The sequence below is a fragment of the Bos grunniens genome, chromosome 2 (assembly GCF_055505025.1).
Source record: "Bos grunniens cultivar Pamir isolate PY7600 chromosome 2, Bosgru_T2T1.0, whole genome shotgun sequence".
NCBI lineage: Eukaryota > Metazoa > Chordata > Mammalia > Artiodactyla > Bovidae > Bos > Bos grunniens.
Window position 1 is genome coordinate 127162047 of NC_141166.1, and position 16888 is coordinate 127178934.

Here is a 16888-nt window from a genome sequence, read left to right on the forward strand (position 1 = left end):
TCATTTTTTTGAATATTTGGGAAATAAAATTTATTGTTGTTCAGTCACTAAGTTGTGTCCAACTCTTTGTGACCCCATGGACTATAGTATGCCAGGCTTCCCTGTCCTCCATTGTCTCCTGGAGTTTGCTCAAATTCATGTCCATTGAGTTGGTGGCAGTATCTAATCATCTCTTCTGCCGCCTCCTTCTCCTTTTGCATTCAATCTTTCCCAGCATCAGGGTCTTTCCCACTGAAAGACCATATTGTTACTACTTCTCCTGTTATTACTGCACTGGCTCGTAGCATCAGGTGGCCAAATAATTGAAACTTCAGCTTTAGCTTTAGTCCTTCCAGTGAATATGCAGTGTCGATTTCCTTTAGGATGGACTGACTTGATCTCCTTGCAGTCCAAGGGACTCTCAAGAGTCTTCTCCTCCAAAGCACAGTTAGAAAGCATCAGTTCTATGGTGCTTAGCCTTCTTTATGGTCCAGCTCTCATACCTACACATGACTGCTGGAAAAACCATAGCTTTGACTATATAGACCTTTTTTTTTTTTTTTTGAAGTGAAAAGAAATCATTCTAATATACACACTTTCACTTCATTAATTCAACAGTGATTTCTGATAGGCATGCTCATCCATTTAGTTTTGCTTCAAGTTTATTCTTCAACATAGAGCCACCTTCCTAATGAGATAGTTGAGTTGAACTATTTATTTTTAAAGAGTACAATGTACCTTGTCCTCAAAGAGTTTTATCAACTTTAACATTTTCAAAGAGCCCTATGAGGGTGCTCATTATGGTGGTTTCCCCCTGAAACTTCCCATTTGGAAGATTGCAAAACAGACTAGGATCTTCCCCAGTCTATCGGTTGCTTATATTCATATCACAACCCAGGTGGGTAAGAGGTAGAGATTGAATGATAAATAGATTGCCTCCAATCCCAGCTGGGTGAGAGAGCTTCATGTTTAGAAAGGAAGCCAAATCATGAAAACTTTCCTAATGGTGTGATTTATTCCAGGATTCTTTTGAACTTAAGTAGGGAATTTAATCCTTGTGCACAGTACTCTTCTTTATGGCTTTCTCGAGTTTTCCTCTCCAGCCATCATTCTCTAGCCAGGTGATTGATTATACTTGCTGTAGAACTGAAAGCATGAAGTCTCTTTCTCTTTCATAATTAAAGGTGGTGATAGTCTTCTCATTTCCTACCAAATGGATCCAACCACACTTTCAGCCATGGTGGCTGCATGTCTTCTTGAACAGTGCCAGCTTGATTTATGGTTTGTTGCTTCTGTTACTCCTACAGTCGCATTAGGGTCTGGAAGTAGATGAGGTAGAGGGCGGCACCAATCAGGGAGATGAAGCTCCCGAAAATGAGAGCAGTGTGCAGATTCTGGGACACGGCTGTAGTTGGGGGCGGCCTGGATTTCTGTATAGACCTTTGTCAGCAAACAGTCTCTGCTGTTTAATATGCTGTTTATGTTTATCATAGCTTTCCTTTCAAGGAGTAAGCGTCTTTTAATTTCATAGCTGTAGTCACCATCTGCAGTGATTTTGGAACCCAGGAAAATAGTCAGCCACTGCTTCCACTTTTTCCCTTTCTATATGTCATGAAGTGATGGGACTGGATGCCATTATCTTAATTTTTTGAATGTTGAGTTTTAAGCCAGCTTTTCGCTCTCCTCTTTCACCCTCTTTAGTTCCTCTTCACTTTCTGCCATTAGAGTGGTATCATCTGCATATCTGAGGTTGTTGATATTTTTCCCAGCTGTCTGGCTTCCAGCTTGTGCTTCATCCAGCCTGGCATTTTGCATTATGTACTCTGCATAAGAATTAGGTAAGCAAGGTGACAGTATATAGCCTTGTTGTAGTCCTTTCCCAATTTGGAACCATTTTGCCTTCTTGCATTTCTTTTTCTTTGGGATGTTTTGGTCACTACCTCTTGTACAGTGTTAGGAACCTCTGTCTATAGTTCTTTAGGCACTCTGTCTACCAGATCTAATCCCTTGAATCTATTCGTCACCTCTACTGTATAATCTTAAGGGATTTTTGATTTAGGTCATGCCTGAATGGCCTAGTGGTTTTCCCTACTTCCTTCAGTTTAAGCCTGAATTTTGCAATAAGGAGCTCATGATCTGAGCCACAGTCAGCTCCCAGTCTTTTTTTTGCAGACTGTATAGAGCTTCTTCATCTCTAGCTGCAAAGAATATAATCAATCTGGTTTCTGTATTGACCATCTGGTGATGTCCATGTGTAGAGTCATCTCTTGTGTTATTGGGAAAGGGTGTTTGCTATGACCAGTGTGTTCCCTTGACAAAACTCTGTTCAAGGCTGCTTCATTTTGTCCTTGGAGGCCAAACTTGCCTGTTACTCCAGGTATCTCTTGACTTCTGCTTTTGTACTTTAATCCCCTGTGATGAAAAGGACATCTGTTTTTTTTTTCCCTTTGGTATTTAGTTCTAGAAAGTCTTGTAGGACCTTCATAGAACTGGTCAACTTCAGCTTCTTCAACATCAGTGATTGGGGCATAGACTTGGATTACTGTCATGTTGAATGGTTGAATTTATAAAATTACTGTGATGTTGAATTTATAAAATTGTTTTATTTACATTAGCTCTTAGATGATGTATAGTAAATATTACGACTAGTGATTAGTATCATATTTCTAAAACTTCTAGGAATGCCCCTGAATTAGGTAAGCCCCTGTGACTTTTGCTAGCCAATGAAACATGAGCAGCAGTGTAGGTGGAAGGGTTTAGGAGTCGGGACATTGTTCTGCTCCTCCTCTTGCCAGATGCCGCAGTGAGTGGTGATAGTTTAAATGTTAGAGGCTCCCTCAGCGTAGTTTCCTGAGTGAGGATGATGTGAAGCTTAGGCTCTTTGACCCACAATGTATGTATATAGAATAATTTTTTGTTATTTTTGACTAATAGACATTCGGGATGCTTGTTACTTTAGCATAATGCAGCCTAACTGAATAATACGTGTAGGGATATTAAAACTAAGTAAAATTATCAGTAGTCAGCTTTTGGAAAATGGTTATTAAAACCCTTTCCTACTCTGCATGCCAACCCGAGTTCCTGTTAAGTTTCTTGTTCTATTTTATTGGGTCCTGAGTGGCTAAGTAAATAGATATTGTTGCTTTGCTAAGAATGGCCCCTGGTTGGTAAATTGAATTTAGTTTAGGAGAAACTATAGACTATTAGTACCTGATGGGGAAGCCATAGCGTTAGCGTTCCCTGAGTGCATTGACTCTCATAACTGGCATGTCCTTTGTGGGAACTCTGAAAGTGCTGGCTGTGGGGTTTTTATAGGAGATAACCATTCCCATGGGGCATGAGACCTGACACACTGGTAGCTGTTTTATCCGCCAGATCTCGTTCATGTCTGAGCTGTGTCCTGGTGAGGCAAAGAGACATGCTCTGGACAGCTGTGTGTACTGCTGCAGAGGAAAGTTCATGTGAGGACTCTCTTAGGGAGGTATGTCCAGTTCTGTTCTAAAGCCTTGAAATAGACTGGTGCTGAGTGTGGCCTCTGGTGGTTTTGTGAGTCTGACCATTCAATTGAGTCCTGAGAATCCCTCCTGATAGTTGTATCAACATTTGATGTTTGTAACTGTATGAAGTACTTACTTTTTAGGCTCATTTATTTCTTGGGCTGTCTCTTTAAAAACAGAACAGTGACTTATCCCTTCTTGTAGTAAGAACAAATATCAGCTAGTTCCAGAATCACAATAAAGTTTTTTTACAGTAAGGTGCTTTTTGGAGATACTACAAATACTTGGTGTTAAATAGGTATTATCAATGTCCTTTCCCATTCCCTTTGTCTTCCTTTAAGATCAGCTTCTGCTATGCAGGCTGTCAACGCAGTAGGTACAGCTCTTTTTCTTTATTTAGCTAAAATTTACACTTGTTTTCTTTTCTTTCTGGTTGTCTTACATTGTGTTTGTTTTCCAGACTAGACTGTAAATTCTCCAGACAAATTTGTTTGTGCTCACCATCGCGTGCTAGTGAATAGAGATGTGCTTGGCATATGGTAGGCTGTGTGTGTGTATTTATTGCCTGCAGGTGTTGGGTTCTTCATGTAAAGCAATAAAAACTGCCTTTGGCTAAATTTTGCTGAATAGGAATTTATTGGCAGAATATTGGTAACTCGATAGTTTTCTGAATAATGGGTAAGAGAAGCTAACAGAGGAACTAGTAGTGCAGGGTCTTAACTGCTGTTGGACTTGCTGGTACTGGCTATGGGACAACACCATGAGAATAATTTCTTACCCATCTCTGGCTTTTGGCATCACTTGCTAGAGATTCAAAGCTTTTATGGTAGTATCTGACTGACTCTAAGAAATATGCCTATGCCTGTGTCAGAAAGTCTGTCTTACCTAGCACAGCTAAGAAATGATAGACTATGAGCTTGTTTAGAGAACTAAAATTACAGTTTTCAAATGAAGAAAAAGAATAGCAGTAAGAGAGTACCTTTTTCTCTTTTGGGTTGGAAAACAAGGTCATAGTAAGAAAACATCCAGTGTGTATCTGTGGTTGTTGTCCAGTTGCTAAGTCATGTCCAGCTCTTGGCAACCCCATTGGCTGTAGCACGCAAGGCTTCCCTGTCCTCCACTATCTCTGGAGTTTGCGCAGGTTCATTGTGTGTTTATTGCTGATCAGTAATTCATGAACCAATTTTATTTTCTCTTTACCAAAGATATACCTAGATATTAAACAGTGTATAACTTTGTAGGCCATTTTAGTGTGACTTGTCACATGCATTAAGACATGTAGCAGTAGCTAAGAAAGAAAATCTGGAGTTTGGTATTAGAATAGTGTAACACTTAGTTTCTTAGCTCTTAAAGAGGAAAGATGAATACTTGTAGTGTTTTTCTTTTTTTCTTATCCCAGGGCATGATTTTTGGTAGTGGAAGAGGAAGAAAGATTTTAAAAATTATGGTTGGAAGACTAGTCTAAATTTATGTCACTTTATGTCTGAGCAGTAGACACAAGTAGATTTATACTGAAATAAAGGAGGCAGACCCAGAAAGTCTTAACTCTGCAGAGAAAGGGCTTCCCAGATCAGTTGCTGGTATTTTAGGTAGCTAATAAAAGATAAGGTAGAATTCACCAGAGGCAAAAGAGAGTTCCAGGGCAGAGGAAACAAAATATGCATAGATTAGTAAAAGTGTTTTTGAAGGAAAATCAAATAATTCTATGTGACCTGCATGTGTACATTTTTCTATAAGATTTATATGCATAGGGTGAGAGTGTCTGAGGGCATGTTGAGAAATTAAGCTGGAAGTAAATGGAGGGAGGATCTAAATGAACTTTAAAAAGATAATTCAAGCCAGCAGTCTAACCAAATAAATTCACCATCGAGGCTAACACACATAGAGCATTGTATGAAAAATAAAAGGATCTAAAACCCAGTGGGTAGAGCTCTTGGTTCTTTGCCAGGCTAAGTAGATTTGATGTGAACTTTACAGAGAAAGTAACATTTTCAATACCTAGTCTATTAATTTTCTTAGTCATTATTTTTGGTAGAATTATACAGGTTACATGAAATAATGAATATTATATGGATAGCTCCAAAATACTGTAGACGTGTCTTTTAAACAAGGAAAATGTAGGGTTCTGTGATGAAAAGTTTAATTTAGTAGAAAATTCAGTCTGAGATGGTACGCTTATTTACTGCTTTGATTTTTGAATGATATTTGTGCATTACTGATCCTGCAGGAACAAAAGAAAACCTTAGTCTAAACTTCCTTATTTCATGGATTTGTTAAACTTAGTTCCTAAACATGCTCTCTTAATTTTTTTTTAAGCTTTTGACTTTGGCTTGTCTTCCTTGTTTTCTTTTGTTAACTTCTAAACATAAACTTTATTATGTTTCTAGTTGTGTCCTTTTGTGTGATTTGTCGTCTTGATTTTTCTTTTTCCTGCTGATTTCCTTGATGTAATATGTAAATAAAACCACAACTAGTATGTAAAAAGGAAAACCTCGTGTCTTATTTTACATACCTGTTCAGTGATTTCAGCTACTTTGAAATGGTAGTTACCCACTTAGGTTTTTAAACCCTTTCATCTAGTGACTCAGCAAAATTGGTAGGTTTTAACCAAGGTTTGCATAATGGTTGGAAACTGATTTTTCCCTAAATTGATAGAATAATCTGAACTTTGAGACATGGGTTGAATTACTGAAATTTAAAAGGTCATTTTGGGGTATGATTTGTTTATTTTCTAACATGATTTTTAAAAAAATTTTTTGAGATATAATTGATTTACAATATTTTATACATTTCAGGTATACAACATGGTGATTCACAATTTTTAAAGATTATACTCCATTTATAGTTATTATAAAATAGTGCCTATATTTTCTGTGCTCTACAATATACCCTTGGAGCTTGTTTATTTATACACAGTAGTTTGTTATCTCTTATTCCCCTACTTCTAAAAAAACAAAATGATTGTTATGTAGAAACCATAATTTATCTGAATGTAGATGGCAACCCACTTGTATTCTTGCCTGGAGAATCCCATGGACAGAGGAGCCTGGTGGGCTATATAGTCCATGAGGTCGCAAAGGAGTCGGACACGACAGCACACAGCACACAGATGTGGAAAAGTAGAACTTAAACAAGTCTACTTTAGTATAAGGACTAATGATCTGTGTATTTTAAGAAGTGAAAGTATTCTAAAATTGTGTTATGTTGGTATGCAAAACATTATCAAGAATATTATGTAGCAAGATAGGGTTAGTCTGTTATCTCAGTTTTGTCTTCATGCCTGATTAATTTCTTATTCTTTTTATCACAAGTTACTATAAATACATTTGGAGGCTTAAAAACAACACAAATTTATTATCTTCAGTTTTGAAGGTCAGATGTCTCATGGGGCCCAAATCAAGGTCTGCAGTGCTGCATTGCTCTTGGGGGCTCCAAGGAAGAAGCCATTTTCAGGCCTTTTCTAACTTGAAGAGGCCACTCATCTTCCCTGGCTTGTAGCCTCTTCCTCTGTTTTAAAAGCCAGGATTGACTGGTTGAGTCTTTGTCAGGCCACATCACTGATACTGACTCTCCGGCCTCCCTGCTGTGACTGCTGCTCCTGCTGCTGCTGCTAAGTCGCTTCAGTCGTGTCCGACTCTGTGCGACCCTACAGACGGCAGCCTACTAGGCTCCTCTGTCCCTGGGATTCTCCAGGCAAGAATACTGGAGTAGGTTGCCATTTCCTTCTCCAATGCATGAAAGTGAAAAGTGAAAGTGAAGTTGCTTAGTCGTGCCTGACTCCTAGAGACCCCGTGGACTGCAGCCTACCAAGCTCCTCCACCCATGGGATTTTCCAGGCAAGAGCACAGGAGTGGGGTGCCATTGCCTTCTCCGCCCTGCTGTGACTACCTCAGGCCTACTGAGATAATCCTGAGTAACTTTCCATTGCAAGGTCCTTAACTGAATCATACCTGCTAGGTTCCTTTATGTAATGTCCTGTATCCAGGTGTGACATTTCACGTGGTGTGAAGTTTCCAGGGATAAGGATTTGAACGTCTTTGGTGGCGAAGTGGGGGTAGTGGGGATTATTCTGTTGTCACAGAGCCCTTTTAAATATTTTGTTTGATATTGGTTAGAGGCTTCCCTGGTGGCTTAGCGGTAAGCAATCTGCCTGGAATGCAGGAGACATAGATTTGATCTCTGAGTCGGGAAGATCCAGACATGGCAATGCGGGCTGAGGAGCCTGGTGGGCTACAGTCCATAGGGTTGCAATGAGTTGGACACGACTGAAGCATCTGAGCACGCATGCACACCCATACTATAAGCTACTTTAAGGGCACAACCATGATTGTATAAGTCGGCCTTGTTTTCTACCTCTTTGTTTTTGCTTTGGCTCTGTTGTTATGGGGAATGCAAACTAGAAGGTGAAGGCTCAAATCCATGTCCTGACACTTACTAGATGTGACCTCGGGCAAGTGATTCAAGTTTGCCAGCCTTAAATTTTCCCATTTGTCAAATAAGCATAAGACCTACGCCTCAAACTTGTATGTGGATCAAATGAGATAATGTCTGTGAAGAATGTCTTCATCCTTCTTCTTCATAAATGATGAAGAAGGATACAAATGAAGAAAGGATAGTTGACATCATGCTCATACTGCAGCTGTGGGGAAGTGAATGATTATGGAAAAGGGATAAAATTAAGATAACTGTGGATATCCTTGGTCTGTGTTGTAACCTCTTATGATAACATTTAGGAAAATCTTCTTGCAACACGCTTTCCTTTTTCAGGAAGCAGATGTTACTGACAGATTGACCATTGCCCAGTTTTCTTAATAGTAAATCTTTTCTCAGAAGTTAAACAGATGATGAGCACTGACAGGAAAACATGTAGCACCTGGCACCGTTGCAGTCTCTTTGTTTAGGAATGTGGACTTGCCTGCGTGATTTGTTAAATACATCTCTCTTATAAAAGGAGAAGCACCTACATTTATGTCCCACATTCAGGGAATTGGTGGCACCTTTCACCAACAATGTCTGTCCTAGAGAAGGTCATTAGGTCATTGCCCTCCATCCAAGTGACTTGCTGGAACACTTACCACCTGTTCCCAGAAGGGCTTGGCTGTGTAGACTGTGGGCAAACCCTGGCTATGCCAATTTTCCAGTCAAGAAAAATGCTGTGGAGTATTTTCTGAAAATTACTGTGCTTTGTATTTAATAGAAAGTAGAAAACTGAGCCGCTCTCTGGCTTCTGCGTCATACAGTTGCCAACTCAGTGCAATTAAAACAATCAGGCTGACTCAAAAGCCACCTGTTTGCCTTTGTCCTCCTGGTGGATTTTCTGTCTCAGAATGGTGTCAAGATACCTGTCCAGGTGCAATAGTCCTGCAAATTAGAAAGGTAAAAAACACGGAGAAAATAGTCTCCCTTCCCTTGTTACTACAAAATAAGTTTATACTAAAGAATTACATATGTGGGTTTTTTTACTTTTTGTTTAGCGTGTCTGTGTTTATTCACATATGTTGTTTTTTAATGAAACTGTTTCTCCTAATGTACTCTATTGTTCCCCAGTAGAGAATTACACAATTGAAGAACTGGCAGACAACCTAGAAATCAATGAATCCAGTTCTTTTATTACTAGTTGACTACTACTCATGCAGTTAGTTGGTGTTTTAACACTTTAAATTTTTACTGAAGCTGAGCACGTGTAGTCCTTTAAAGACCATCCTCTTCCCAGCCTGTTTGGACCTGACTCGTCCCCATTATTTTAAGACTTAACGGTGACTTTTTTTTTTATCTTTGGTAAAGAGTTTTTGTTTTAAAATGTTAGACGCTTTCAGGATCATTTCCTTCTCATCTCTAGGAGGAAACAAACCAGCATTGATAGTGCACTGGGTGTTTTCAAAGGGCCTGTATTCTTTGTGCTGGCTCCATCAGAAGCATCAGAATTGCTCATGGAAGGAGAGGGAGATTTTGATTCTCTGTTCCCCGTGATGGTAATAAATCAGTCAGTAAATAAATACCAATCCCGGGTGAAATGAGCTTTATCATATTTTCTTCTGGCTCTACTTTTCTGACACTTCTTGTTTGCTTTTGAAAAACAGCTGTATCTAATATATATAAAAGATATTCTTGGATAGCTCTGTGTAAATTAGTAATACTTGCTCATGTTCATAGACTATGATTTATTTTTACATTTGCAAGTGATTAGTTTTTCAGTAGTCTGTGGCCCCAAACACTGGATTTAAAGATCTTTATCTCTTTTCATTTTAAAGTCAGTACAATTACGCTTTTAGAGATATTTAAAGACACTTTAAAGTTTATAAAGCAAATAATTCTTTTACTAATACTAAAGTATAACCATTGCATATTGTCTTCCAGAGTTTCTTATATTAAGAAACTGTGTTTTCTTAGTCAGAGAAGTTTATTAACCTCCATTTTGGTCATCAGTAATATCTGGAATTTTGGTTTTTTTTAAATGAATTATTTTTCACAACATTCTAGTCCAGTAGTTTGAGTACTAGGAAATATAATGTTTACTGACTATACGAAGAATAATGCTTATAAAAATTGCTAGGAGAGCTTGTTCAACCTAAATGTTCTTGAATTTCATGAGCTAAAACTCTTATGTATGGAAGACAAAAATGTAAACCTTAGGTTAATTAAAAGGGGATATATAAGCTCCTGACAGAGCTTTTATATGTGAAGGTTTTTGAATATATACCCACACTACTTTTTTTTCACTTTTTGAAACATACAAACAATACATATTCATTGATTTAAAAAAATGAGAAAACTCCAAAGGGCAAAAAGAAAAGAAAAATCTCCCAAATCTCACCACCGAGGAAATCAGTAGTTATAGGATATGTTTGGTTGTGTGTGTATAACATGTTTGTGTATGTACCTTGTTTATTATGTTTTTGTTCTTTTAAATTATTATTTAGGGTTAAATGAAATTTGGAAATCAGAGGGATGTGTGTTTTTAACACATTGTTGTAATTTAGTTGCTAAATCGTGTCCACCTCTTTTGTAACCCCATGGACTCTAGCCTGCCAGGCTCCTCTGTCCATGGGATTTCCCAGGTGAGAAAACTGGAGTGTGTTGCCATTTCCTTTTGCAGGAGGACTTTCCTGAACCAGGGATTGAATCCGTGTTTCCTGCTTGGCAGACGGATTCTTTACCAGGGAGCCACCAGGGAAACTCCCTTTAACACATACTTGATACATATTTGTGAAGTAGGAAAACTCTCTAAACCAAACTTGATGTAATCTTTCTTAGTCTGGCAGATGAATCAAATTGTTTTAATTTGCATTTCTTGTTTCTAGGGAGGTTAAGTCTTTTCTCATGAAAAGAGGTTAAGTGAGGTTAGTTTCTAGTGTGGAGAAGGCAATGGCACCCCACTCCAGTACTCTTGCCTGGAAAATCCCATGGACGGAGGAGCCTGGTGGGCTGCAGTCCATGGGGTCGCTAAGAGTCGGACACGACTGAGCGACTTCACTTTGACTTTTCACTTTCATGCATTGGAGGAGGAAATGGCAACCCACTCCAGTGTTCTTGCCTGGAGAATCCCATGGACAGAGGAGCCTGGTGGGCTGCTGTCTATGGGGTCGCACAGAGTCTGACACGACTAAAGTGACTTAGCAGCAGCAGCAGCAGCAGCAGCAGCTTCTAGTTGAGGGTAAGGCTTTTCTCACTTTTCTAGTGAGATGGCAGCAAACAAAACCATCCTAAAGAAAAACGCAGGAAGGCAAAGTGGTTGTCTGAGGACACTTTACAAATAGCTGAGGAAAGAAGAGAAGTGAAAAGCAAGGGAGAAAGGGAAAGGCACACTCAGCTTCCCAGGTGGCAACAGTGGTAAAGAACTCACCTGCCAGTAAAGGAGACTCAAGAGACTCGGGTTCAGTCCCTGAGTTGGGGAGATCTCCTGGAGATGGGCATTGCAACCCACTCTAGTATTCTTGCCTGGAGAATCTCATGGACAGAGGAGCCTGGCAGGCTACGTATCCATAGAGTCACAGAGAGCTGGACGTGACTGAAGCAACTTAGCACAGCACACACCCAACTAAATGCAGAGTTCCAGAGGATAGCAAGGAGAGATAAGAAGGCCTTCTTCAATGAACAATGAAAAGAAATAGAGGAAAACAACAGAAAGGGTAAGACTAGAATCTCTTCAAGAAAATTTGAAATATCAAAGGAATATTTCATCCAAAGATGGGTACAATAAAGGATAGAAATAGGAAAGACCTTACAGAAGCAGAAGAGATCAAGAAGGGATGGTAAGAATACACAGAAGGACTATACAAAAAACATCCTTAATGACCCGGATAACCACGATGGTGTAGTCTCTAACTCAGAGCCAGACATTGTGGAGTGTGAAGTCAAGTGGGCCTTAGGAAGCACTGCTGCCACTAAAGCTAGTGGAGGTGATGGAATTCTAGCAGAGCTATTTAAAATCCTGAAAGACGATGCTACTAAAGTGTTGCACTCAATATGTCAGCAAATTTGGAAAACCCAGCAGTGGCCACAGGACTGGAAAAGGCCAATCTTCATCCCAGTTCCCAAGAAGGGCAGTACTAAAGAACGTTCAAACCACCAGACAATTGCACTCATCTCCCATGCTAGTAAGGCTTTGCTCAAACCCTCCAAGCTAGGCTTCAACATTGCATGAACTGAGAATGTCCAGATGTTTAAACTGTGTTTAGAAAAGGCAGAGGAAGCAGAGATCAAATTGCCAACATTTGCTGGATCATAGAGAAAGCAAAGGAATTTCAGAAAAACATCTACCTCTGTTTCATTAACTGTGTTAAAGCCTTTGACGGTGGATCATAGCAAACTGTGGAAAACTCTTAAATAAAAGATGGAAATACCAGACCATGTTACCTGTCTCCTGAGAAACCTGTATGCAGGTCAAGAACCGAAAGTTAGAACCCTGTATGGAACAACTGATTGGTTCAGGATTGAGAAAGGAGTACAAGACTGTTTATTGTCACCCTGTTTATTTAACTTATACACAGAGTACACCGTGAGAAATGACGGGCTGGATGAGTTACAAGCTGGAATCAAGATTGCCAGGAGAAATATCAACCACCTCAGATATGCGGATGATACTACTCTAAAGTAGTATGGCAGAAAGCAAAGAGGCATTGAAGAGATTCTTGATGAGGGTGAAGGAGGAGAGTGAAAAAGCCAGCTTAAGAAGAGTGAAGAGTGAAGTCGCTCAGTTGTGTCTGACTCTTTGCGACCCCATGGGCTGTAGCCTACCAGGCTTCTCCATCCATGGGATTTTCCAGGCAAGAATACTGGAGTGGGTTGCTATTTCCTTCTCCAGGGGATCTTCCCGATCCAGGAATTGAACCCCGGGTTTCCTGCATTGCAGGCAGACGCTTTACCCTCTGAGCCACCAGGGAATGAGGGTGAAGGAGGAGAGTGAAAAAGCCCACTTAAAACTCAATGTTAAAAAAACTAAGATCATGGCATCTGGTCCCATCACTTCATAGCAAATAGAAGGGGAAAAGGTGGAAACAGTGACAGATTTCCTCTTCTTGGGCTGTAAAATCACTGTGGATGGTGACTGCAGCCATGAAATTAGAAGACAGTTGCTTCTTGGCAGGAAAGCTATGACAAACCTAGACAGCATGTTAAAAAAGCAAAGGCATCACTTCTCTGACAAAGGTCCGCATAGTCAAGGCTATGATCTTTCCAGTAGTCACGTACGGATGTGAGAGCTGGACAATAAATAAGGCAGAGTGCTGAAGAATTGATGCTTTCAAATTGTGGTGCTGAAGAAGACTCTTGAGAGTCCCTTGAAAAGCAAGGAGATCAGACCAGTCAATCATAAAGGAAATCAACCCTGAATACTCTTTGGAAGGAATGACGCTGAAGCTCCAGTACTTTGGCCACTGATGTGAACAGCTGACTCATTGGAAGTGACTCTGATGCTGGTTAAGATTGAAAGCCTGAGGAGAAGAGGGTGACAGAGATTGAGATGGCTGGATGGCATCACTGATTCAATGGACATAAACTTGGGCAACCTCCGGGAGATGGTGAGGGACAGGGAAGCCTGACCTGCTGCAGTCCATGGGGTGGCAAAGAGTTGGACATGACTTGGCAACTGACAACAACAATTTGCATTTCTGATTTCTAGCGAGGTTAAGTCATATTAGGTTAAGCTAATATGTTTATTAGCTCTTTCTGTGTTTTTTTTTTTTTGTATTGTCTATTTGTATTCTTGGTCTGTTTTCCTACTGATACATCTGTTTTTTTGTTGATTTTGAAAAGTCTTTATTACATATATACATTTCTACTGTGTGGCAGCTACTTTTCTGCCTGACAAGTTTGTCATTTTTTAGGAACAATATTGAGATATAATTTTACATATTTATAGCATTTTGCAGATATTATTAAAATTGAATTCCAGAGCATTTCTATCACCCTTTATAAAGAAACGTCATGTTCATTATCAGTCACTGCCCATTTGCACCCCCATTGATATTAAAATGTGCTCATGAGGTACTACTAAAAAGTGCTGCTAATTATAATTATGTCACCATTGACTGTAATACATATTCATATTTCAAAGATGTTGATATCTGAATATTTGCAACTCTGAATCAATAAAATACATTATTTCCCAATAGTATTATCTTACTTACATAGTCAGTCAGCAGCTGTCTGATTACTTCATTTTCTTTCGTATTTCTTTTATAGTATTTGTAACTGTCTGAAAATATCTTACGTAATTGGTTATTATTTCTCTCCCTTGAAAGCAGGGATCTTATCTGTCTCATTTAACTGTTATACTCCATGCATTTAGATGTAGGAATTGCCCATGATTTATTTATTTAACTGAATGATCAAAGAGATTTCTTTCTCTGCCCTGTTAATTTTCACATAAATAAGCAAGCCATATTGGGAGATTTTTCTTTCAGGCAGATTTGTTACAGGAAACATGATTGAACAAAAGTGATGTCTGAGGTAAAAAGCTACTTAAGGAAGATTCCAAATTGCCTCATTAAATGGTGAATATGAAGTGGCATTATTGTTTTTAATTGAGGTATAATTGACATATTAGTTTCAGGTGTACAATATAATGATTTGATTTTGTGTATATTGCAAAATGTTGACCGTAATAAGTCTAATTAATTTATCATATACAGTTACAAAATATTTTTTTCTTGTAGTGAGAACTTTTGAGATTTACCCTTTTAGCAACTTTCAAGTATGCAGTATGTTACTATTAACTGTAATAAAGTCACCATGCTGTACGTTATATTGTTTTAATAGCCACTTTTTAAGGGCAAAATGTAAACTCTCTGAGGACCCACATCATATCATTGTTTGTAAAGTAATGGAAACTAAATGACTAAATACACAGATAACTTCCAAATAGGGCTTCATTGGTTTGCTTTTCTAATGCTTTGGCATTCTTGCCTTTGGCCTTTTCAGAAAAGGTGACGTAATCTTATTGTTCCCAAGGAGATTCTTTAGGCATGAAAAGAAGAAACAAAATGTAGTTTCAGGGTGATAAGGTGACTTTGTCTTAAAAATAATTCTGATTCTCCTGAAAGTTGAACAGTGTCTTTTCAAACACTTGGAGGAAATGAGAGAAAAAAAGTGTTGGTTACTATAATCAGCAGGCCAATTCTAAAGCTGTGATAGTTTGTGTTGTTCAGTGTGCTTCTGTGCTGAAGTCCTCAATCATGGAAGTCTGATAAAGTGCAATGGCAAGGTCAAAAGCCAACCAAAATAGTAAATTTTCAAGTCTCAGGGGATGTACTTGCTAATTAACTTCAGGACTCTCTAGCAACATTTTCCTCTATGCATTTTTGAAAGTGACAGTATAGAGTCTTAATTTAAATAATATGGGGCAGTTTCTTCTCACTTTTGCCATTGCATGAGATTTTCTTTTTCCTTTGAATTTACTTGGGAGATCAGAGCTAATATTCCAAGGGGTTTTACAGAACTGTGGACAGAAATCGTTGTTCTTTCTTGACTGTTGCCTGAGGTAGCATTTCCTCCAGCACTGGAATTTCTGCAGTTTGTCTGTATTAGATTTCCCTTTCAAGGTTGGTGGCATAGTCCAAGCAGCCTGGGGAGTTCCGGCATCACTCGAAATGGTGACTCAAGGCCATGACTCAAAATATTTACTTCCCTCATGCGCCCTGGATTAGCTGCCAGTTTCAGCCAGGTCATGAATGAACTTCTTGTCCGTGTGTTTGGTGAGCAGGCTTTCCTTTTCTTTCTCCCCACCCAATTCTATTCACACTGCATCTGAGTTAAACTTCTGCCTGAGATTGAATTGGGTATTTTAAGACTTGGTCTCTGAAAAAAAAAAAAAAAAAGTTCTGATTGGTAAAGAAGAACTTCCCATTGAGCAAACTTCTTAAAGAAATGGTAATTTGAGATTGTGAACCTGTTGAAGCTGAAGCCATTCAAAGCAATGGGTGGCATTAATACATGTTTTTTGGAAAACTGTTGACTTAAGTTTTAGATGTTAATGCATGCTGATACATTATAGCCAAATATATTTGACTTCTTTTGTGTGGTAATGTGATTGAAAACACAGTTGATAACTTGATGCCTTAAGATGTAATTATTGGGGGCATATCTAAGTTTTAAATAAGCTCCGGGCTGGAAAATCCCATGGATGGAGGAGCCTGGTAGGCTGTCGTCCATGGGGTCGCTAAGAGTCAGACATGACTGAGCGACTTCCCTTTCACTTTTCACTTTCATGCATTGGAGAAGGAAATGGCAACCTGCTCCAGTGTTCTTGCCTGGAGAATCCCAGGGGTGGGGGAGCCTGGTGGGCTTCTGTCTATGGGGTCGCACAGAGTCGGACACGACTGAAGCGACTTAGCAGCAGCAGCAGGGCTTTTCAAATGTGCTTTTTAATTAAAAAAAACAAAGAAAAAAGCCATATTGCCTGATGTTTTTTTACCTTTGACTGGTGTTTCTTATTTTTTAAAAAATCCTGTGGGCAAATTGCTTGCCATATTGGAAAGAACTGTGGATTTTTGTGTACCATAATACTTGATGATAAAAATAAAATTGAAGTATATGTAATACTTATTTTCTTGGGCATTTTTTAGCTTAAGCTTAACCTGGTGTCCACAAAAGCAGATATCCATAATCATAATGGTAGGGGTGCTATAGGAGCTTTTTTTTTAAAAAAAAAAAAAATAGGACACAGAACATGGTAGCAATGAGAAGCACATATTACTTAACAGTCATTGCAGTGTCCTGTGCTACCACTTACAAATTTAGAGAAAAGTCCATTTGTTTAGGGAAAAATATATATATGGAGGCAGTTTTTCAAAGTAGTAGGAAGAGAATTGGTATCATTTTACGGAGGAAACTTCTCTTCCATCTTTCAGGAGTATAATTGAAGAAAAATTGCTTAGCACAGAGGGCAATTGTAAAATGCCATGCAGCCCATT

At 39.0% G+C, this 16888-nt stretch overlaps 1 protein-coding gene and 1 pseudogene across 2 annotated transcripts in view; one reads left to right on the plus strand and one right to left on the minus strand.

Moving 5' to 3' along the window:
* The window catches only part of ITGAV (integrin subunit alpha V), a 109483-nt gene that overhangs the window by 18846 nt on the left and 73749 nt on the right, over positions 1 to 16888 (plus strand). The gene's annotated exons all lie outside the window — the stretch shown is intronic.
* On the minus strand, positions 1109 to 7470 carry LOC147378715 (small integral membrane protein 20 pseudogene; annotated as a pseudogene).